At 37.7% G+C, this 17,462-nt stretch overlaps 1 pseudogene; it reads left to right on the plus strand.

The window, feature by feature from the left end:
- Nucleotides 1-17,462, plus strand: part of LOC131538537 (uncharacterized) — a 128,449-nt pseudogene that overhangs the window by 67,308 nt on the left and 43,679 nt on the right.

The following is a 17,462-nucleotide window of genomic DNA, read 5'->3' on the forward strand; positions in this document are numbered from 1 at the left end:
AATCGGCATTTCCAGTTAACATTACAACTCGAGACAGTTCTGCATTGAATAAAGTAAAGGTAAACCATGTCTTTTGTGTAATTCTGGCCCGCCGCGGTCACTGCTGTGGGGCTAGATAGAGCACTATAGCGTTGGTTCCGCCGGTGTTCTCCAGCGGTCAGAAGAAATAGCGGTGCTGTGTTAATAGATTTCACGACACTATGGGTACAGACATGTATTTTGAGCTAGCTGTCACAAAAATAGACTGGACCAATGAGGTTTTGCTAACTTTATAACCTAGAAGAGATCAAGTACTTTTGGCAGATTTTGACACATTGGTAAAACAAAAATCTATTTCAGTGACTGCAGCACTGCGTCGGTTACTACATTAACCATCATGTCAACGATCAACCTAACAGTATTTGATTTGGTACAATTCATATCGAACATTAAGCAAGCTTACCTGTACGCTTGTGCCAAGGTCCAGAAATGAGCTGTGTCCGGTGCAGTACGTTGGTGTTGATCTCCCGGTCAACCAAAAATCGATGGATTTTCAATCATATTTCCCGGTCAACTATATATCGATGCATTTTCAATCATATTTCCCGGTCAACTATATGCCGATGACTCTTCAACAACAGCGTCGTTTCCCGGTCAACTGTAAATCAATGACTTTTCAACACATTCAGCGATCGCCCGGTAAACCAAATATCAATGCTTAATCAATCATAAAGATAACTATAGATCAATGTTGTTCCAATATTGTTGCCATCAACATTAATAACATCAGGTTTTCATCGATATGGTAATGGTGATTCAACATTTATTTTACATTGAAATTTCAACATCAACCATAATGATGATTCAGATGGAAAAACAATGTTTATTCAATGTTGGCTTGCTGTCTGGGTACTGTTCTTTTTACTGAACTATGCACTGCTCTTGGGACAGGAGTACTCAGTATTAGTATCACTGTTATTTTTACTGAACTATGTGCTGCTCTTGGGGCAGGAGTACTCAGTATTAATATCACTGTTATTTTTACTGAACTATGTGCTGCTCTTGGGGCAGGAGTACTCAATGTTCATATTACTGTTCTTTTTACTGAACTATGCGCTGCTCTTGGGGCAGGAGTACTCAGTATTAATATCACTGTTATTTTTACTGAACTATGTGCTGCTCTTGGGGCAGGAGTACTCAATAGGTCCCTATTACTGTTCTTTTACTGAACTATGTGCTGCTCTCAGGGCAGGAGTACTCAATAGGTCCCTATTACTGTTCTTTTACTGAACTATGTGCTGCTCTCAGGGCAGGAGTACTCAATAGGTTCCTATTACTGTTCTTTTACTGAACTATGTGCTGCTCTCAGGGCAGGAGTACTCAGTATTAATATCACTGTTATTTTTACTGAACTATGTGCTGCTCTTGGGGCAGGAGTACTCAATAGGTTCCTATTACTGTTCTTTTACTGAACTATGTGCTGCTCTCAGGGCAGGAGTACTCAATAGGTCCCTATTACTGTTCTTTTACTGAACTATGTACTGCTCTCAGGGCAGGAGTACTTAATATTCATATTATTTTTACTGAACTATGTGCTGCTCTCGGGCAGGAGTACTCAATAGGTCCCTATTACTGTTCTTTTACTGAACTATGTGCTGCTCTCAGGGCAGGAGTACTCAATATTCATATTACTGTTATTTTTATTGAACTATGCCAGGAGTCACATTACTCAATATTCATATTACTGTTATTTTTAGTGTACTATGCGCTGCTCTCAGGGCAGGAGTACTCAATATTCATATTACTGTTATTTTTACTGGACTATGTGCTGCTCTCAGGGCAGGAGTACTCAATATTCATATTACTGTTCTTTTACTGAACTATGCTGCTCTCAGGGCAGGAGTACCAACAGGTCCGTATTACTATTATTTTTACTGGACTATGTGCTGCTCTCGGGCAAGAGTACTCAATATTCATATTATTTTTTTACTGAACTATGCGCTGCTCTCGGGGCAGGAGTACTCAATATTAATATTACTGTTATTTTTACTGAACTATGCACTGCTCTCAGGGCAGGAGTAACGTTACTCAATATTAATATTACCGTTATTTGTACTGAACTATGCACTCAATATTCATATTACTGTTATTTTTACAGAACTATGCGCTGCTTTCAGGGCAGAAGTACTCAATATTCATATTACTGATATTTTTACTGAACTATGCGCTGCTCTCAGGGCAGGAGTAACGTTACTCAGTATTCATATTACTGTTATTTGTACTGAATTGTGCACTCAATATTCATATTACTTTTATTTTTAGTGAATTATGCGCTGCTCTCAGGGCAGGAGTACTCAATATTCATATTACTGTTATTTTTACTGAACTATGCGCTGCTCTCAGGGCAGGAGTACTCAATATTCATATTACTGTTATTTTTACTGAACTATGCGCTGCTCTCAGGGCAGGAGTACTCAATAGGTTCATATCACTGTTATTTTTAGTGTACTTTTCGCTACATTCATCAAAGTATTTCTGTATGACTATACTTTGCTTGGGCATTTAAGAATGACCTTAACTGCATTTCAGATGCTGTGCAATAAGATTGGTCTGCTGGTTAGTCAGGTTATGCCGCCCTGTCGCACAAAGTTACATGATTTTTTGATGTGCATAGAGGAATTTATACGGAAATTGCATTTCCATCTTACATTATTTGCATTTACTCTTAATCACACAAGCCAAAAACCACCTCAAGCATTTTGTTTTATTTATTTATTTATTTTTTCCTGGAGCCTCCCCAGTCGACAGCATTGCACATTTTGAAAGTTTTCCTTATTCCTTAGATTACCTTGAGAGACTCTAGGAACAATTTTAAAACCCTTGGTTTAAACTAATCCTGTTCCTAGAGATCTACCTTCCTGCAAAGTTCAGCTTCAGCCATATGCCCTAAACACTGCACGATTTTCGGCTGTCCCAGGCGAAAGATTGGCATTGTGAAACAATTGTGGCCAATCAGAAATCACCACGATTGCTTCACGAAGGCGGTCTTTCGTCTGGGACAGCCTAAAATCGTGCAGTGTGTTTCAGGCTTTAATCAAACAAACAAGAACCAGCTAATTAAGCTCTTCAAGAGCACTTTACAGACATGTGTTTGATCAGGATTGGAGCTGAACTCTGCAGGAAGGTAGATCTCCAGGAACAGGACTGGGCACTCCTGGTTTAAACTGTATGTAGCTGAAAATACAGTAGTCTAAGAAAAAATGATTATAACTGATTTGTTGAATATAACTTGCCAGCAAATAATAATAATAATAATAATGCTCTGTACCCATACTTTTATTTATATATATTTACAGTATATATTTCAGGACAGAAAGACCAGAATTGGGAAGAAAAAAATATATCTGGGCCATATTCCCTGTATCAGCAGCTTCCTGATGAGGTAAATTTAAAAAAAGAAAAATAATTGGTTTCTATTACAATTCATATTTGTACAACTTTATTGACTTTTGCTAGGGTACTTTTTCCATGTTATAAGCTCTATGTTTTCTAGTAGTATTTCTTAGTAGATGTATAAAGGGTAGTATGGTAGAACTATTGCAATGAAGTGCAGATGGTTTACCAAAAAATAAAGTGTACTGTATATTTGTTATCTTATTCAATATGCACTGGTAACTACACACATATAAGGTATCTGTTTTCTGTATATTATTCATAATTGTTTATGTCTATAGTCCTGGAGAACTCACAAATGCACTGTAGATTCAACTACATTTTTTTTTAATTTACATTTTCACATGCTTATAATGACAACAAACCTGTGATTGACTGTGACTGTTTCATGTAGTTTTTCTTCTCTTTGCAGAATAACATTCTTGAAAAAGCAGAAGCCATCATTGGTCCATACTTGGAGTAAGGGAATCTCTGGACTTTCTTTGTAAATTCCTCTAGATTTAGTTGAGAATCTTGTTGATATTTGAAGTGCCCATATTATTTTTTCCCCCAAATATTACTTTTCATGCATTGTAAAATAGCTGTTTGTAAATGTAAAAGGTCTGCAAAAGTTTAAAGATCAAATTTCATGACAAATAAAGTTTTGTCTCCTAAAAGTAAGAATTGATTCTGAACTGCTGTGCTGAAGTGAGTGTCAGAAACTCCAGTCTCACTTCCTGTTAGCAATTACCTGTTAGGTTTGTCTGCATAATGCCAGCCTATGGACTTCATCAGCTGTCCCTCAAACGTCTGCTCTAATCTGCCCTTAATCATTGTAGTTGTAGCTGAGGCCAGAGTACAGTAGGCTCTAGGAATGGCAGTGTTTAAGGATGTATTATGTGTCGTTTAAGGATGTATTACGTGTCATTTAAGAAATTGTCACATTTGAGGAAGTTGAAAATCTGATTTTTATCTTTGATCTTATGATTTTACTAGTAATTATGTTTGTTTACATTGCTACATTTCAGATGCTGTGCAGTGAGCTGGTCAGTAATGTAATGTTCCTGGTATGCAAGTTTGCTCCACAAAATAAAGTGGTCCAGGAAATATATGAAAATGAGGATGTTCATGATTCAATATCCTGAACTAAACCCTTCACGTAAAATACATTTGTTTTAATTTTTTTTTAATTAAATTCTTATTTTTTCATGACTATCAGTGCAAATTGAAACCAGATTCTTTATGCATTTCAAATGCAGGAAGACGTTGCAAACACATCTGGAGACTTTGAGAAGATATCTGGCAAGCCAACCTATGGCCTGGTTTAAAGGGAGCACATTGAAACTACAGCAGTTTAATGATACACCTGCTATACCTTTTTGTTGTGAAATGTTCCTGTGGATTATACATGCATTTAATTCTCTGGATTTGTTTGTAATTGTATAAAAATGGAAAGAAGTCATAATTATACTTGATTATTTTATTGTAATATTGGACCTGTAAACTGATTATTTTCAATCAAAATTTCTTTCATTTTGATCTTACACAAACAATTGAATTGACATTGAATTAAACAACATTAACAGCACGGAGAAGAAGAAAAAAACTAACTATTTTGGCTATTTTTACATTACAAGTGCAACTGCAATAGACTATGAGAACATTAAGTGGTTGCACATACTGTAGATTGACACTGGGATCTTTTGCAATCACATTTAACACAAGTCAACTCACAAAAATAACACAAGTCAACTCTGTGACAGAAGACCTATCAGATGGTAATTGTTTCTCATGTGAACATATGTAAAAATGTATTTACTCATGGATTTGATGCTTTTTTCACAGTGGAGAAGCAAGATGTGTGATCATATGAACCTAGAAATGCACTGCTGACATGGCCAATCGCATGGTGGTCTGCTATAAATAAATAAAATGGCATATGCTTGGAATAATAAATAAATTTAAATGTAATATACTATTCATTATTTATTTAAATCTCTGGTTTAAAAATAGGAAAATAGACCCACTATAGTTTAAATAGTTTTCTTAAATTTTATCTCTCAAAATGATGGGTGTAATTAAAAATGTGGAGATTAGCAGAAATGCGTTGCAACCTCTTATTTACATGAGGTAAACAAAGCTGCTTGGTTTACATTTTTATGTATGTACTTGTAGGGCTATACATATTTTAAAGTTGTATTGTATACCTGTTACTGCCATAATAATGACCCATTTCAAATGTTTACATGCTTTCCGGTCTTTTGTTATTAACAGCACTCAATTGTTGTGGTGGAGCAGTTATGAAATATTGTTCTTGTAAATACTTTCTAGCATTTCAGTATTTTTTTCAGTAATATGCATGCAAAGTACAACAGTTAGTATATCATGTTAAACGGTGGTCAAAAAGGATTTAAACAGTTAGTTTTGAATCTATTTCTTCTTCTCAGAGATGTGGATTTGGACAGCAATTAAATTACCACATGACATTATTAATTTGGCTGGGGATTTTTACAGGGATGGTGGGAGAAAAACACTGACATTCTGGATTCGGATGGCAATAAAATCACAGACTAACCCCTGTAAATGCTGAAAATCGCTTTAGTCCCCATGAGAACCAATTACCATCCAAATCTGGCTATTATGTGCTTTTATCAGGTGGAACCAAACATACACCATTTTTCATACATCTCTATTTTTGCACCATTTTGGACTCGGCAGCATCAGATGCCTCTTCAGTGGTAGCTCCTTTGATTTGTCGAATTTCTGCCAGCTCGTCCAGGTAACTGAAGAATAAAATAAAAGATCAATCAATAATACAGTAATTGTCTACTGATTTATAAATGTAATGATTTAAAAAACAAAAAAATTAATTGAATACCCTTAAAAATATGCATACATTTACTAGACTAAAACTAGTAAAAATAAACAGGAAGGTTATGCCAAAATATCAATACTATATAGAAAAAATGAATATATATCTACGCAGTGTAGAATGCAATGTATATTATGGGACAACTTGCTTCAGTTTTACAACAGTCAAGAATGGCCAGGGAGCTAACAGCCATGTTTACTGAATGTTCTTCATGCTTGATATAATGTGTTGTTTAAAAGAATGAACAATGGTTAGATCATAGAGGATAGCACAGTAACACTGTAACAGTAACACTGACCTATTGAGTACTCCTGCCCTGAGAGCAGCGCATAGTTCAGAGAAAATAACAATAATATGAATATTGAGTACTCCTGCCCTTAGAGCAGTGCATATTAGACTAAAAATAACAGTAATAGGGACCTATTGAGTACTCCTGCCCCGAGAGCAACGCATAGTTCAGTTAAAAGAACAGTAATATGAATATTGAGTACTCCTGCCCTGAGAGCAGCACATAGTTCAGTAAAAATAATATGAATGTTGAATACTCCTGCCCTGAGAACAGCACATAGTTCAGTAAAAATAATATGAATATTAAGTACTCCTGCCCTGAGAGCAGCACATATTTCAGTAAAAAGAACAGTGATATTAATACTGAGTACTCCTGCCCTGAGAGCAGCACATAGTTCAGTAAAAGAACAGTAATGGGGACCTATTGAGTACTCCTGCCCGAGAGCAGCGCATAGTTCAGTAAAAAGAACAGTAATGGGGACCTATTGAGTACTCCTGCCCTGAGAGCAGCACATAGTTCAGTAAAAATAACAGTGATATTAATACTGACTACTCCTGCCCTGAGAGCAGCACATAGTTCAGTAAAAATAAAAGGAATATGAATATTAAGTACTCCTGCCCTGAGAGCAGCACATAGTTCAGTAAAAATAACAGTGATATTAATACTGAGTACTCCTGCCCTGAGAGCAGCACATAGTTCAGTAAAAAGAACAGTAATAGGGACCTATTGAGTACTCCTGCCCTGAGAGCAGCACATAGTTCAGTAAAAATAACAGTGATATTAATACTGACTACTCCTGCCCTGAGAGCAGCACATAGTTCAGTAAAAATAAAAGGAATATGAATATTAAGCACTCCTGCCCTGAGAGCAGCGCATAGTTCAGTAAAAAGAACATTAATAGGGACCTATTGAGTACTCCTGCCCTGAGAGCAGCACATAGTTCAGTAAAAAGAACATTAATAGGGACCTATTGAGTACTCCTGCCCTGAGAGCAGCACATAGTTCAGTAAAAATAACAGTGATATTAATACTGACTACTCCTGCCCTGAGAGCAGCACATAGTTCAGTAAAAAGAACAGTAATAGGGACCTATTGAGTACTCCTGCCCCAAGAGCAGCGCATAGTTCAGTAAAAAGAACAGTAATAGGGACCTATTGAGTACTCCTGCCCCAAGAGCAGCGCATAGTTCAGTAATAATAATATGAATATTGAGTACTCCTGCCCTGAGAGCAGCACATAGTTCAGTAAAAACAACAGTGATATTAATACTGAGTACTCCTGCCCTGAGAGCAGCACATAGTTCAGTAAAAAGAACAGTAATATGAATATTAAGTACTCCTGCCCTGAGAGCAGCATAGTTCAGTAAAAATAACAGTAATATGAATATTAAGTACTCCTGCCCTGAGAGCAGCGCATAGTTCAGTAAAAAGAACATTAATAGGGACCTATTGAGTACTCCTGCCCTGAGAGCAGCACATAGTTCAGTAAAAAGAACAGTAATAGGGACCTATTGAGTACTCCTGCCCCAAGAGCAGCACATAGTTCAGTAAAAATAACAGTGATATTAATACTGAGTACTCCTGCCCTGAGAGCAGCACATAGTTCAGTAAAAGAATAGTAATAGGGACCTATTGAGTACTCCTGCCCTGAGAGCAGCATAGTTCAGTAAAAAGAACAGTAATATTAATACTGAGTACTCCTGCCCTGAGAGCAGCACATAGTTCAGTAAAAATAACAGGAATATGAATATTAAGTACTCCTGCCCTGAGAGCAGCACATAGTTCAGTAAAAATAACAGGAATATGAATATTAAGTACTCCTGCCCTGAGAGCAGCACATAGTTCAGTAAAAATAACAGTGATATTAATATTGAGTACTCCTGCCCTGAGAGCAGCACATAGTTCAGTAAAAATAACAGTGATATTAATATTGAGTACTCCTGCCCTGAGAGCAGTGCATAGTTCAGTAAAAATAACACTAATATGAATATTGAGTACTTCTGCCCTGAGATTTTAACTAGTTATGTTGTTGTTCATATCGGTTTCACAGATAGCGCGGTAGCATTGGAAAAGTTTTACTCCAGTATTAGCAGCTTTGGTGCGATCGACTGATGAAGCAGACTAATGAAAATGCATACTATTTGTTCTGTGCATCTTTGTTCGCTAATTATCTCACTAAAGGTTTGAGATGGGTTTTTTTTTTTTTTTTTTTTTGTCTGTTTGTTTCATTAAAATACATGGTAAATTCACTTACCTTGTTATAAATGCCTCCCACGAAGCGTCAGTAAAGTATCTGTCTGATGTATTCCCTCCTCCACACACACGCGCGTTCAAATTTCCTGACCCCGCCCCTGCTTCAATTTCATTGGTTGAATCTGTGAACCAATCATTTTCCTTTCTGCCCTCAGAACATGTTTGAGTAAGTAAAACTCCCATCTGCGAACACATGAAGCGATTCATCTTGAAGAGGCAATCCGACAAAGGAAGTGCTTGTAACACCAAGTCTCAGGCATTGTTTAAATAAGTACAAGCTAGCAAGGGAAGGAATAAGTAAGGAGAAAGATTTTTTTTTTTTTTTTATGTGTAGGTTGAAGTCAAGTAGTGTCGAAAGAGATGAGTTTTCAGCTGTTGCTTGAAGATTGACAGGGATCCAGTACTCCGAATATGGGTGGGAAGATCATTCCACCAGCCAGGAATGGTGAACGAGAATGTTCTGGAGAGTGATTTTGAGGCTCTTTGTGATGGTACCACGAGGCGTCGCTCACTAGCAGATCTCAGACTTCTGGAGGGGATGTAGATTCTTAATAGTGAGTGCATTTGCAGTTAGTTATCAGTGCTTTTATCTCATCTCTGCAGGTGTTGGGCTTTGATGCTGTAAATAAACTGGAGAGTTTCCTGCCTCCTTATATATATATATATATATATATATATATATATATATATATATATATATATATATATATATATATACACTGTGTGTGTGTGTGTGTGCATCCCCTCAGTGAGGCGTCTTGATGTATGGGGAGGAGGAGTTCATCAGCACTTACTATTTTGATATGGAGAACATTATAAATGCGTCCTCTGATTTGTCACTGAAGTGAGTAATAGCGAGTGTGATTGGAGGGTGTCGGACCTCTTTCTCTCTCATTAAGGGGCTGAGGGTATGCCTGCACTTCTGTATAATCAGTGCAGAGAAGCTTGTACTGGGTGTTGAGTTAATCATGCTGAGGATGATGGGAAGATGCCTGACACTCATTTTACTGTCTGCAGTTGTAATACACATTACAGCTTGTAAGTACACAAGGAATAAAAAAGATGAAGTTATTTCTAAACATTCTATGAATATTGTTTTTTATTTACTTAAAATTAAGCTTGACTGTAATGTGGTGTCTCAGATGACTATAATAATATCAGGTTTATTTATTTATGAAACTTTTAGCACCATGCATTATTATTTTTCCTGTTTTGTTTTCAGTAGATTTCTGCTTAATTTTCACAGTGCAAAGAAATTGTCAAATGTCATTATATAATCATACAGACATGTTAGTCCCTCGGGTTGACTGACGATGAAATTGACAGTTTTCACTCACTGTAGTCTCTTTGTGTGATATAGTTCTGATTTGATAAATGCTGATACTGTACGTGGTTTCATTTAAAGACATACATTTTTAGTAAGTGTAATCAAAGGTAAAATATTATTTTCCATGATAAAGCAGTAGACTGTTTATTATACTTAGAAATGGATTTTGTTAAATTCATACCACAAAAAAAAAAAGAAGAAGAAAAAAATTAGAGAGAACTAATTTTTTGTATGTTTAGATCCCAAGAAAATTCAGCTGAGAGCAAACATTTAATTTTTTGTGATGCATGACACAATACACAATCTGTTTAGACAATGCAAATACTGTAGATCAAATGCACGGAATAAATACTCTCTTCACACTCTCTCCAGTTACTTCATCTTTATTCTTTCTGCTAAATATTTAGCTCATGTGAATGTGAGGTTGGTTGGTGGTGACAGTCGCTGTGCTGGTACAGTGGAGGTTCATCATAGAGGTCAGTGGGGAACAGTGTGTGATGATTTCTGGGATCTTAAAGATGCTGCAGTGGTGTGTAGAGAGCTGGACTGTGGAGAACCTGTAGATGCTCTGTATAATGCTTATTTCATTTTTTTTTTGCCATTTGAAAATTAAGCTGAGAAAAAAGTGATAATGTATGCCTCTCAGGGTTTCTTCAGTCCTCTGAAACAGCAGTGATTGAACTGGTGTTCATAAAGACACAGTAGTAGCAGAAACTATTTTGGTTGAGGCTGTTATCAGAATCCAACTTTCTAAAAACTGAAAGTTACAGAACGTGATTCCTTAAATTCAGCTCTACATAAATAGTTTGACTTGAGTTTTTCAAATAGGTTATCAGATTGCATACTGTATGTTTATTTTTGGTTTCAGTTGATAAATTTTACATTAGGGACATCAAAATCATTGTTTACACTAAAAACAAAATGGAAAAGAATATGGACTATAATGAGAATATTTTTAAGTGGGACAAGAAAATGTTTTTTTTTTTTTTTTTTTTAATTAATAAAAGAGAGACCAAACCTGGTTTTATCATCCTTATTGCAAATGGATTGGTCTGTTAATCCAAGTTTGTGTCTTCTTAATGATGATTCTGAACTCTGTATAACCTCAATGCAAAAGAGAATGATGTTTGCTGGTTTTACAGCTGCGAAGAAGACAATAATACAAAACTGGTTTACACCGCACATGTGTGGAAAAACATATTGGATCCGTAGTCTCCTGCACATAGTGGCTTGTGAATGTACAACAGCACGAATCAATGGGGCCAAGCCTTCTACCATCGATGCTTGGCAGTGCTTTCTTTTTGATATACGTGACTGTATAAAGGAGTGACTTTTGTGTTTTTCTTGCCTTTCCCTCTTTCCCTCCCTTTGATTGGACTTTGAGATATTGAGTATGTGTCTGTTGTTGTTTTTTATTTTTATTTATTTTTATTTTTTTTTATTTATTTATTTTTTTTTTTAATTTTTATTTTGGATGTTGTGTATAAAAATAAATAAAAATGTTGATAACAAAAAAATAAAAAGAGAGACCTTAATATTTAAAATGGCTCGGTGTTATTTTTGTGCTATATGTTCAGTAATAAATGAAAAACTTTTTTTGAAGAAATCATTTTTGAAGAATTTGAAACATAAGAATTGTGGTGAAAGTTTGTGTAACGCACAATGCTAATCTCTCTCTCTCTATCTCTCTCTCACTCACACACAAACACACACACACGAACACACACAGACATAAGGAATGTGAGACTGGTAAATGGTACTAGTCGCTGTGCTGGTCGAGTGGAGGTTCTTCACAGAGGTCAGTGGGGAACAGTGTGTGACGCCGGTTGGGATATGACCGATGCTGCAGTGGTGTGTAGAGAGCTGGACTGTGGAGAACCTGTAGATGCTCTGGGTGATGATCATTTTGGTCTGGGATCAGGACCAATCTTAATAAAAAATGCAATGTGTAATGGATCAGAGTCTACACTTAAGAAATGTGGATCCATGCAATCAAGTGTTCATGATGAGTGTCTTGATAAGAGTGCTCAAGTTATTTGTTCAGGTAAGTTTAAAGTTTTGTATTATTATAGAAAAACAGCTGCCAAAGCTATCGAACTTGGGACATAAAATGGACCTGAGAACTAATTTGTCATCACAAAAATACATCATAACCATACTATTGTAAAAGTTGCATTATCATGTGTTTGTGTTTTTTTTCATGGTGGTGAATACATTTTCAATTAAAATATGTAAGTGTATATTTAGTATACAAATGTCTTTATTGTAAATTTTGATCAATTTGGTAAGAGCATATTTTTCATATTGCTATAGTGTATGTGTACATTTAATACATTAACAATAAAAATTGCCCTAATGTCAGCAAACCGTGACATCCAAAATGATTAATAATTAATAAAGAAAATGGTATCATATAACTGGCTTTGTTCCTTAATTTAAAGAATGTTCTTTTTTATTTTCTTTCAGAAGTCAGGTTGGTTGGAGGTTCTCGCTGCTCTGGGAGGTTAGAGATACTTCATGATCAGTCGTGGATGTCAGTGTGTGACGCTGTCTTTGACCAGCAGGATGCAGAGGTTGTGTGTAGAGAGCTGGACTGTGGGGCTCCTGTACAGGTGCTGGGAGCAGCTGCTTTTGGCAAAGGAGACGCTCAGATGTGGACACAAGAGATTCAGTGCAGAGGAAATGAGTCTCAGATTTCTTTCTGCTCAGTATCATCATCACACAAACACACCTGCACCAGTGACAATATATTCCTGATTTGTTCTGGTAAAGTATTATTATGAAATGTTCCTTGTGTCATATCTGGACTTTAATGTAATTTCCTGTGTTTTTTGTAGTCAGTTTGTAGTGGGTTTGTTTATTGGCTCCCTCTTGATTAGGCTCTTGTTATCTTGTTAAGTTTTTTAGCCCCCGTGTATAAATTGTCTGTGTGTATCCTTTGTTACTTCTTCAGTTGTTGAATGTATTGGTCACTGTTTTTCATGCTTTCACATATTGTTGTACTCCCCATGTTCCTGGTTGTTTGTTTGTTACTTTCATTAAATATTGCAAATAGATCCTGATTGGTTTACCCACATGTTACAATTAAGTGTCTTTTCATTTGTTTTTGGTACTCTATTTATGTCTGACATGTAAGATATTCTGTAATATGTCTTAAATGTATTTTATTACAAAATATATTCCCCCAAATTATTTCCTGCATTGTTACTGAATGGTTAAGTAATATTTGACCCCACTTTACATTATACTACACACATATAGAGAATATTTATCTAATGGGCCATGTAATGACTAAAGTTCATTCCACAGGTTACACTGATCTCAGACTGGTAAATGGTTCAGACTCTTGTTCTGGAAGAGTGGAGCTTCGGTTCATCAATGAATGGGGCTCAGTGTGTGATGCATGCTGGGATATGAGAGCTGCCAGTGCCCTCTGTAGACAGCTGAATTGTGGGATTGCGGTGTGGGATCAGACTGGTTTGGAGAGGGAAGTGGTGAAATCTGGGCTGATGTGTTTGATTGTGACGGGAATGAAACAAAACTCTCAGAATGTTCCATCTCTTCATGGAGTCGAGCTGAATGTTCTCACAGACGAGATGTTGGAGTCATCTGCTCTGGTAAACTTATTTGACTTTGAGAGCGTTATGTTGCTTAAAAACTTTTGAATGTATTTTATAAACACTATTTCATTACATTCGAACACAATTCAGGTTCCTCTCTGGCTCTTCATGATGGTCTGGTGCGGTTGTCTGGAGAGAGACCGTGTGAGGGGGAGCTGGAAGTTTTCATCCATCAGGTCTGGAGGAGAGTTCTGCTGGACTCCTGGAGTCTCACTGAATCCTCTGTGGTCTGCAGACAGCTGGGCTGTGGCTCTGTGCTGAACTTCTACGGCTCCTCTTCATCCAGTCCTGAACACAGTCATGAGTGTGTGACGGGCTTCCAGTGCTCTGGGAGTGAAGCTCATCTGGGGAACTGCAGCTCTCCACAAACTCTCAACTGCAGCTCCACACAACAGCTGTCAATCACCTGCCTTGGTGAGAAGAACAACATCTGGGCAGATTCTTCAGTTGTTAGTCATCAATAATGTGCTTTTCTTTCTCTGAATATCAGGTCGCGGGTCCATCAGGCTGGTGGGTTCTGGGGGAGACTGTGCAGGGAGGCTGGAGGTTTTTCACAGCGGCTCATGGGGGACAGTGTGTGATGACTCCTGGGATATTAAAGATGCCCATGTGGTGTGCAGACAGCTGCAGTGTGGAGTGGCCCTCAGTAGCCAGCAGGTACCAGCCTGGTTTGGTCCTGGTTCTGGACCCATATGGCTGGATGAGGTGGAGTGTGAGGGGAATGAGACGTCCCTGTGGAGCTGCTCTTCTCCAGGCTGGGGAAAACATGACTGCAATCACAAGGAGGATGTAGGAGTCGTGTGCTCAGGTAAACAGTTGGGTGGGGGTGGGGGATGTATTTAAAGTAGTGTGCTCACATCTCAACAAACTATTACAGGTGGTTGATAAAAAAAAAAACAAAAAAAAAAAACAGTGGGTCAAAACATTGTATTGGGATATTTTAGTCACCCATGTGTAACTCTTCAGTGGTTGAAATGAATGGGTTTGGGTGAAAGCTGAGTATGTGCTCCTGTTTACATCTAGAGTTTAAAGAGATCAGGTTAACTGAGGGCTGTGAAGGGAATGTGGAAGTTTTCTACAATGGATCCTGGGGTAATGTGTGCTGGAACCAGATGGACAGAGACACAGTGAGTCTGATCTGTCAAGAGCTGAACTGTGGAAGATCTGGTGCTTTTTCCAATTCTATAGCAAGAGTGAAATCAGCTCGTAACTGGCTGGATAAAGTGAAATGTCGACCACATGATTCGAGTCTGTGGCACTGTCCATCTTTACCCTGGGGACAGAATGACTGCAATAGGGATGAAGTGGCCAAAATCACCTGTTCAGGTAACATAACATAACATAACATATAACATAACATAACATAACATAACATAACATAACATAACATAACATAACATATATTATATTATATTATATTATATAAACTTCCATTAATTTCAGAACAGAAAAGTGAGTCCCCTCAAAGCTATTTGACTTGGTCCACATTTCCCCACCAGAGACAATGTTCAGGTAAGTTAATTTGATGGCAAAGAATATCTTAACACTCATACTATATGTCAGGGGTGGTCAATGTCGATCCTGGAGAGCCATAGTCCTGCAGAGTTTTGCTCCGACCTTGACAAAAACTCGCCTGCCTGTAGCTTTCTAGTAACCCTTAGAACTTGATTAGTAGGTTCAGGTGTGTTTGATTAGGGTTGAAGCTGAACTCTGTAGTAATGTGGCTCTCCAGCACTGACATTGGTCCACCCCTCCTGTATGTAATTGTGTTCTGGGGGCATTTGATCTTATGCACTGCACATTGGTGTGGCTGTTCTAACAATACTATGCTGCTGATTAATGTGTTGTCTTGTCTATGTAATTTAGAACGCCTAGCTCTCAGACTGAGTGGAGGGGAGGGCCGGTGCTCTGGGAGGCTGGAGGTGTATGATAACGCTGTGTGGGGCTCAGTCTGTGATGATCAGTGGGACATCAGCGATGCTCAGGTGGTCTGCAGGCAGCTGGGTTGTGGAGCAGCACTGAGGGCTGATGGGAATTCAGTCTTTGGTGCTGGTGAAGGTGTTGTGTGGCTGAACAGAGTCGAGTGCAGAGGGAATGAGCTTCACCTGTGGGACTGTCCTCTCTCCCTGAAAAACCACACTGACTGCTCCCACAAAGAGCACGCTGGACTCACCTGTGCAGGTCACAGCAAACACTGAGGAATAATGTCCTTATTTAGATAATTTTTATGTGTTCAAGACAACCATGATTTTGAATGTGTTTGTGTCTGTTTTGACAGATGTGTCAGTGTCCACTACTCCTGCCACAACAACATCAGCTTCTCCTCCAGTGCGCTCAACATCAGTCTCTCCTCCACAAACTCCTCCAGCAGCGTCTCTCTCCGTCCCCCCAGAGCTTGTGATTGTACTGGGAGTTGTGCTCTTACTGCTCTTAGTGCCACTGCTTATACTGATTCAGCAGAACAGAGTGATGAGGAGAGGTAGGAGAGATCCAGAGACTGTCATATTGTGTCTTATTCAGTGTGTGATCAGTCATGTGTTGTGAACTGACAGCAGGTTTGTCTGTCTACACTCACAGCTCTCTCTAAGAGGAGACACAGGACGACGACTGAGGCCGTTCATGAGGAGATTCAGCGCAGACCCACTAATAGACACAGTCTCTTCACTCAAAGGGGTAAGTGTCATAGTGTCTGATTTGTGGAGATCAACAGGGTCATCAATTTATTTAGAGGGGTGAGTGGAGTAAATCACATTGATTAATTTGTGGGACTTTTTTGTGTGCTATTTGAAATTGTAATTTTAAAGTGGGGATTTTAGCTGATATTTTGATTGTGAACATGTCTGATGGTTCTAATCTCCATACCAGGAAGTGTCCTTTCTACAGAACAGCATTCTGGATACGAAGATGCTGATGAGCTTCTTTCAGGTTAGAGGACTGAAATAGTATGTTATTTGCTATATACAGAAATGAATGTATATCAAATGAACTAAAAATATTAACTTAGCAGGTTATCTTAGCAGAGTTATATACACCATTCAGAACATAATAATACAGATATGGATTTATTGTATCTTTTGTTCATCTATGTTGTTTTAAGCAAGTTCTCTACTAGGAGTCACACCTGACTACTATAATGATGTCACCGCCACTTACAGCCCAGCAGGTCAGTGACTTTAACTGATTTCACTGAATTAAATGACATACTGGGCCTCTGTTTATACTGTCATTTAGAAGAGCAACAAGTCACACCTGAAAATTATGATGATATAATCACTGTTGGACTGAGACATTATCATGGTACAGGTTAATATTATTTTTATAATTATTTCTACAAGTTTTAACACTTTATGTATATGCATTTTAATTAGGCATATGCATCTAGGTTTTGTACATTTAATGAATGCATTGCATTTTTCATTGTTTTGTTGTAGATGACTTACCAGAAAACTATGATGATGTTGTCATTGTACCACAGTTCTGCAATGATAAAGCAGGGGGTGTCAAATTTCACCCATACAAACATGTTATGTTTTTTCTTTTACTGTTCTTCAAATTATTTCATCAGATAATGACACTAACTTGTGTAATTAATAATAAACACATTTATATTATCAGAGGGTGTTCAGGAGAAGTATGAAGATCTGAAGAATGTCAGGGAATATGTGAGTGATATGTTTGGTAAATTATTGGC

This window comes from Onychostoma macrolepis, chromosome 04, assembly GCF_012432095.1.
Source record: "Onychostoma macrolepis isolate SWU-2019 chromosome 04, ASM1243209v1, whole genome shotgun sequence".
Classification (NCBI taxonomy): domain Eukaryota; kingdom Metazoa; phylum Chordata; class Actinopteri; order Cypriniformes; family Cyprinidae; genus Onychostoma; species Onychostoma macrolepis.